At 39.1% G+C, this 7,844-nt stretch overlaps 1 long non-coding RNA gene across 1 annotated transcript; it reads left to right on the top strand.

The window, feature by feature from the left end:
* The first annotated feature begins 619 nt into the window (after positions 1–619).
* Positions 620–3,446, top strand: LOC113463158 (uncharacterized). The gene is made up of 2 exons (XR_016399085.1): positions 620–2,593; positions 2,829–3,446. It is a non-coding gene; the product is annotated as an uncharacterized LOC113463158 (long non-coding RNA).
* The last annotated feature ends 4,398 nt before the right edge of the window (positions 3,447–7,844 follow it).

The following is a 7,844-nucleotide window of genomic DNA, read 5'->3' as shown; positions in this document are numbered from 1 at the left end:
TATTAACAATAATATGGTTGTGGAACAAGTGCTAAAGGAAAATATGCTTGGAAAACGTTCATATTACAACTTGTTAACTTTGAAGTTGCTGAAAATATGGGTAGGCTGTGATTTTTTTTTTTCCTTCTAAACCGAATAATTCATATAGCTTTAATAAGGACATATTTAAAAAAAATTAAAAAATAATAAATCATAGAGTGCTATAGGCAATTCCCTTTTTTCAATCCATAAGACACTTCGGAGTGATTAGAAGGTTATCCAGTCCGCGGCCCCGTTAGCCTCTTTGAATACATACTTGATCTGAAATGTCACGCTACCGCTAATCATGGCCTGAGAGGTGGCACCCTCTCATATCGCCGGTGCAATCATTATCTTAGAATCTGGGCCTCTGATGATGAAGCCAACACTATCTCTCCAGCCTAAATAGTGGCTTCAAGGGACATGCCATTGGACAGCCTCATGGAAGGAAGAAAAAGAAAAAACTGTTAGTAATTTATCATTTATGTAGGGCGCTATTTAGAAATTTACTCGCTAATATTTTTTTATTTTTTGAAAAGGACTAAGATATTTCGGAGTCCGACAATAAGTACGAGTAGGTCGGTGGTGAGACGCCGCACAGGAGTGGGCAACCTGCTCCTATTATCCTATATTTATGACACCGTCGTCTGCCACGAGATAACCGTTGGAGCGAGGTGGTGAGGAGATAACCGTTGGAGCGAGGTGGTGAGGCGAAAACCCTAGATAGCGTCCAGTCCTCCTTCTCTGCCACCGCCATTGTTGCCAGAGCCTGCGATCTCCCTTGCCGTTTCGGCGGTATCACCTCGAGACCACGCCGTGTCCTCCACTTCGCTTCAAGCCCTTTTTGCTTCTCGCACAATCGGGGATCAGAGTCCCCCAAGCACGAGGGGAGCTGATCAAGTGTTGAGGCGCCTTCTACAAACACCACAAGAATGAGGTCTCGTACTATCTTTCGGTCCGTCTTTTTCGTTCTTTTGGGTGATTCTTGATTCTTACGAGTTCGATTGATCCAAGGGTTCTTGGCTACAGTTCTTTAAAGATCGGCACTATTTGGATAAAGATTGGGGTCACCACTTCTCGCTGAGTGCAACTAACTCGTCGAGATCTTTTCTTGGTAACTTTAGATGCCTGGCTCTTAGGAGTTTAGGTTTTTTCTCGCTTTATCCGGCCATCCGGTGAAATCGGCCAAGATTCTGTTCGTCCTAAGGTTGTATTAGAAGTAAGTTCGAATTTAAATTCTTGTTTGATCGTGGACATCTTGATCTTGTGTTCATGTAACTAACTCGTCGAGATCTTTTCTTGGTAACTCTAGATGCCTGGCTTTTAAGAGTTTAGGTTTTTTCTCGCTTTATCCAGCCATCCGGCGAAATCGGCCAAACTTCTCCTCCTCGTAGGGTTGTATTAGAAGTAAGTTCGAATTTAAATTCTTGTTTGATTGTGGGCATCTTGGTCTTGTGTTCATTTCCAAGATTCCATTGTGCTCAGATATCTTTACTCTCTCTTTCTTGGTTGGATTTCTTCTTAGATACTTCAGATAACATTTTTTTTTGAAAGATGGAATTTGACTGTAGTCTGTCCATTGTAAACTTTGATTGGATTTGTAATGTGGATCAAGAATTTATTTCTGCCCTAGGAAAGGCAAACTTCTGATGCGTTGAAACCTAGGTTTAGTTGATATTGCCTTGTTTCACATTGTGTGAGGCAGTTTAATATGTTTACATATTGCCCTAATCACATGGATATTTTACATGGTAGCCTTATCGTCTGTACCATTGGGTTTTTGCCTGGGATGATAGCCTAATTCTTGATCATAAATTCTCTTGAGATACTTCTGTAATTATCCATTGTTTTTGACGTCATCTTGACCTGCCTTTTGTGTTGTTTATTTATTAGTAGAATGATCTGTTTGTTAGGACTGAAAGTTGTAGCATGTTTTCATCTGCATCAGAAGTTTTTTTCCCCTCCTTTTTTTTTCTTGAAGCTTGTGGTTATTGGATCTTCCAAGATCGTATAGTTTTGCCTAAGTAATTTGATATGTCTGATTATTTTGCATAATTAGCTTTTTACTTTTAAATTGATGCTAAATTTGTGTTCTATTGGAATATATGCTTTATTACATACTAGCAATGACTTCATAGGCATATTTAGTTCTCTCCACCTTTTAACCATAGAAAAGGAGATATATTTTAAAAATAACGAATAAACATAAGATATATTTAGTATATTTGATGATATATTATAAAATTGCACCTTTAAGATTCCACCAAGCATAAGTTCTATTCAGAAAACAATTAGATTTGAATAAGGAAATTAGGAAGACCTTAATTTCAAAGTCACTTTTTTCAGTAAGCTTCACCTTTGTAGTTTTGAACTCAGAATGTTGATATATGATTTGGAAGTAAAGGTTTCATTGTATATAAATTGAATGCTTTTGTAAATGTGGTTTGTCTTGCTTCTCACTTTATTCTAGATTGATTGTGATGCTGGAAAAAACTCTTCCCACTTCTAGCAGCATTTCCAGTTCTTTTTGTTCATGCTCGTGATTTCTTACCTCATACACTTCCACTTGTGTAAGGTATGTAGTTTTTCTAATATTAGCTATAGACTGTTGGTCCTTTTTAATACTGTTGGAGCCTTTGAGGGGTTATTTGTCAGCTTAAATTGGTAGATTAGATAGGTTCTTTTTCCCTTTTAATTTGCATTTGTGATGTTCTACTTTTTTACAACTGTCTTATACATGGTCTGATGAACCGACCGGTTCGGGCCGTACCGGACCACTCCGGCGTGTTACCGGTATGTCGGAGCTGTAGAAACTGGTACGGGCCGAACCTAGCCGGAGCCAGAGAAGACGAAGAAAAGGAGAGAGAACGGGGAAGAGAGGGAGAGAGGAGAGGCCTTTGCTGCCCGCGGAGGGCCGCGAAGAGCCGGTGGAGACCGGGGGGGCGGGGGAGCCTGCGAGGGCCCGACGGAGGCCACGACCTTGGCCTGTTGAGGATCTCTGCAAACGGCGCCATCGGGGCCCTCAACCAAGGAAGACTTCGGGCCATGAAGAAGCCAAAGGAGGGTCGCGCCAAGGCCAAAGTTTTTGTTTGGAGGGCTGGCCAAGCACCAGCATCCGTTGGTGGGGACACAAACCACCGTTTCCAGCATGTATACAGGCGTCGCCGGCGTGCATAGCACTTTGGCCACCCTAGTTTTATTTTCGTGCGTATTTTCATTTATTTCTTATGTATTTTCGTATTTTATTAGTTGCTGGCTTGTTTGATTGTATTTAGCTAGTGTAGTGACCCATGATGTTGTTGGATCATGGGTAGTTACATGATCTCATTTGTGGGGATCATGGGTAGTTGTATTGGGGCTATATATGGCACCCCCTTATCTACTGTTTGGCAGAATTTTTGGATTAAAAAAAAGACTTTGCTTTGGCATCTGGTGGACTCCAGACTCCTCCCTCCTCCTTCCCCTTCTTAATTTCTTCTCTAAATCAGCTGTCCCGCACCATCCGCCCAAGCACAAGCATCATAGTCGCCACGTGCGCCTGCCCGCGCGCGCCCGCATGCGCATGCGTACGGCTGCGCTCGTGCCGCCTGCGCATGCATACGGGGGCCTGCGTGTGCCCTGCCGCACGTGGCACGCGCCAGCGCCTGCCTTGCGCAAACTGACTGTGCCCAGCGCGCCAGGCCTCTGCCAGCCGGCGCCCAGCGCCCAGCCACCCTGCCACAGCGCCCAGCTGCCCTGCAGCGCCCAGACCCTGCCTGCCTGCGCCCAGCCGCCCATGCCATGGCCCTGCCAGTCGCAGGCCTTGGCCGACCTAGGCCAAGCCTAGGCCACACCATTACCCCCCCTTCCATGAAGAGGTTGTCCCCAATAAAGAATCTATAAGTATGCCTTGGTGAGAGCTTGGGAGGATATCTTTTGTCTCAGTGTGTTCAACTTGTATTTCAGGACAAATTCATTCTTACCAGTGTACTCATATTTTCAGGACAAAACTGTTCATTATTTTCAGCCAACTGGTATTTACTTTTCCGAGACTATGCCGCAGGGACTTTGCTCAATTAAGTCTCACGATTATTGCCTCCTAATATATTTCTTAAGGTTTTTGTGATTGGGATATGTAGGTAGTTTATTTGTAATTTAGTGTTTGTTTATTGCTAATCAGTGTTTTGTCCGGTCAGTAATTTTTTTTGACTCTTTTATATTGGTGTATTTTGGGTACAGTGACTGTGTGGGCAACTTGACACATATGGTGCACTTTTATGTTGTCTAGTGTCTCCAATGCAGATGCCTTTGGCATTACAGAATAGCAAAATATTGAGTATTTCACAAGGCTGTAGTAATTCAGGCCTATCGGTTAACCGCTTCATAGTTTAAGGACAAAAACTGTCCATAGGTTTTTGGCTAACTGGTATTTAACTTTCCGAGACTATGCTGCGGGGACTTTGCTCAATTAGCTCTCATGGTTATTGCCTCCTAAAGTCTGTCTTTCTGTATGGTGAAATCTATAGCGTTGTGGCTAGTAGATATGTTACTGATATCAGATAAAGGAAGCATTAAGGCAGCATCTTAGTTGCCTCATCACAAATTACTTTAACTGATTTCTGGCACCGTGACTGACCAAATCCTCATGGCAAATTCTTTTGGATGCTTGTTAAAACTGTGTGACCTATTTAGGACCCAGGGGCTCTTGGGTCAGACTGTAGTCCCAAGTTCACAGTTCCAGAATAATTTTGCTAGACCAAAGTTTCTGAATTTTGAAAGTAATCTACTAAAATTCAGAAAAAATGGATTAATTTTTGGAAATATATTTGTTTTTTATGTAAAAGTGAATATAAGGGGAACAGAAAAAATGAATGATAGAAAGCAATATCATGACATATGGGTTGTAACGCTATTACTTTGTAATGTAAAACATTTCTTAAATTAGTCTTGATCAACCTGTGAATAAATTATATATTCAAATAGAGTTGAGAAAATTTTTGGGTCAACTTATTTTTTTATGAAGTATAATTTGAAAGAATGATTTGATCAAGAACAAAATCAAAAAATAATTTAATGGTCTTTTTATGATTCAGATAATAGTGTTATGGACCAAAATCTAATTAAAGCATATCAACCCTGCAGGACGGCACTGCAGATTGCTTGGATTGTAGAAATGGCATGAAGGGGTAATGCAAGTTTAAGGCTATATCCAATGCATGTTTGGGTGCCCATAATCTCTAGGTGGCACCTCGCTCAGCACTTGTGCTGGGGAGAGTTTCTGAGTTCGACTAGAGGTGGCAATGCCACTACTATTCTTGACAAGAAAAGAAAAGAAAAAATAAATGAAGAAAGAACTATGTTTCCTTGAGCTTGCTGCATATTACTTTTTGTTTCCTTTGCCTTCCAGGGGCATAGAACGTGAAATTTGGTTTGACCAAGTTAATGATGCCTTGGATGGTCGAGAATCGAGATGGTATGGGTATTAGATGCATCTTATATTGTTGCCAGCAATTTCTGTTTTCATTACTGCTAAATCAGTGAACTTGGAATCTTATTGCAGGGACCTACATATAAATTATTTATATTCTTTTTTAAGTTCATGTCTGATCCCTTTCTGTCACCTTATTGCGTTTAACTATTTATTGAGTTGGTGATTACCTTATAATGGAAGTGATATTGAACTACAGCTTTTGTTTTTTCCCAAGGAAGTGCCTGAGTGCATATTTGTGTTTTGAGTGATATTTTCTACTTCAGATGTAGGTTACTCGAGTTTTATTAAATACTTTATATTGACAAATCTATTGATATCATGAATAATGCTAAATCTTTTAGGGTTTTTCCTTTTTAAGAAAAAGGAATAGCATTCCTCAATGGTTTTTTGCTTTCTGAATAGTATTTCAGCAATGAAATAATGCATATCAGGAATATTATTCGTAGGGCATCATTAAACTGTCATGTGATCCAAGTTTCATGGAATACATTGCCCACTTGTATTTCCATGTTTCAACTGCTTATCATATTATCTATCAGTAAGTACTATGCATGTATTGCACATATGTTGTTAATGTACAGCACTGTGAATTTCATTGTCTAGTTTCATTCCTTACCTGCTTAGTTTCTCTCTCTTTTATCCTAAATTACTTAATTAGACAAAAGTTCGTATCATTTTTTTGAATATCTATTTTGCAAGAAGCAACATTTTGCTGCTATCTCATTCTTCGTGCTAATGCTACTGGCTAGTTCCGTGTTTTTTTTTTTTTTTTTGCATGAATAACCTCCTAAATATCACATTTTGTATGAATATTCTTTCTAAATTGATATTTGTATGTATACCTTCGTAAAATACTTGTTTTTTTATTTTTGTTTTTGCATGTGTATCTATGCTATCTAATGACGTTTGTACAATAACAAAATTTTACAAAAATATATATATATATATATATATATATATATATTAATTTTAGAAAAGTATTTATGTAAACAATTTTTTTGTGTTATTTGGTGTTATTTCGGAAGAGAGGCATGTTGCTGAGGCCGTGTAATTTTGTTTTGTTGTGATGAAGGCGGCCAATCATTAGTACCCTTGTGCAATCATTGAAGTCAAATTGACATAACCAGAAAAATGTACAACCTATTAAATGAGATCTTGTATTACTTCTCGTGTTAGGGCGCGTTCCAGTTCCTGTATCTATATTAGGACATTAAGATCTGCACGTTAAGTATTTGTTATATGCATATTAGCCCGAGTATTGATATATATTTCGATTTGTCCTAGCAGCCACACCCCTCCACTTAGTAGTCGGCGGTGTTTCGTTTGAATCTTAGATGATGGCGCATCATTTAACGTTAGGTTTGAGTAGCTGCAGTGTCTTGGTATCACACAAGCAAAGTACCCCCCGCGATGTGTGGGAGATAAAAATAAACAATGATAAAAATATTTGAAAAATAAAATATGGTGTAGGACATTATATCTTATCAAGTATGCGGCGTACTGAATAAATAATACTTTTGTACCAAAAAAATAAATAATATTTGGTTTAGTCCAGGAATGACGCAGTCTTCATTAATAATAGAGAAGTTTGAAGATTTAAAAATCCAAAAATTTCTCCCAATACCAGCTACTTTAAAAAATCCATACCGGTTGTTGATCTTGAGAGATTGCATGTAATTCTGGTTGTGGATTTTCATCGGCATCTTCGACCTCGGCCTCCGCGCGATGAGCGTATTTCACCTTTTCCAAGTTTCCCTCCTTGCTCATCCTCTTTGACCTCGTACTTCTCTAGACGTTGAGAACTTTCAACTCAGGAGGAAAAAAAAAAAAGAAAGCACGTATTCTTTATTGAAAACTTAAGCCATGATAACCATGACCAATTATTAAACTCTGAAAACAATAAAATGTAACTCAAATCTTCCCAAAAAAGCAATGATCACTCCCCTTTGTGGGCTTGTTGAACAAGATCCCGTCCTTTCTAATAAATCGAGAATAAAAGGGGGAAAAAAGAGGAAATTACAAGTTAGCCCTCTAAAATTAAAATGTTTATTTAAAAACTACTAATTGATTGAGGACGTGTGCATATGATCAACCGGAATTGTTGGTCTCAATGCAATGGGATTAGTGCAAAAAAGCATCGAGTCGTTACTTTGCTTGAAGTGTCGACCATAGCAAGTGCAATACTTTGATAAACGATCCGTGTATCGGCTCAATGAAACCAACCAGCCCATAATGGGGAAAACTAAGCCTAACAACTCACAAACGTTTTATTTGTTCAAGGTTTTTTTTTTGGGGTACAAATTCTCAAACGTTTTATTTGTCGTACTTGTTTCATCTTGGGATTAATCCCTGACTC

This window comes from Phoenix dactylifera, chromosome 2 (assembly GCF_051530095.1).
Source record: "Phoenix dactylifera cultivar Ajwa chromosome 2, Ajwa_hap1_PhDact_Kaust_v1.1, whole genome shotgun sequence".
Classification (NCBI taxonomy): domain Eukaryota; kingdom Viridiplantae; phylum Streptophyta; class Magnoliopsida; order Arecales; family Arecaceae; genus Phoenix; species Phoenix dactylifera.
The sequence above is the reverse complement of the archived record's forward strand: the minus strand, read 5'-3'. Positions and strand labels throughout refer to the sequence as shown.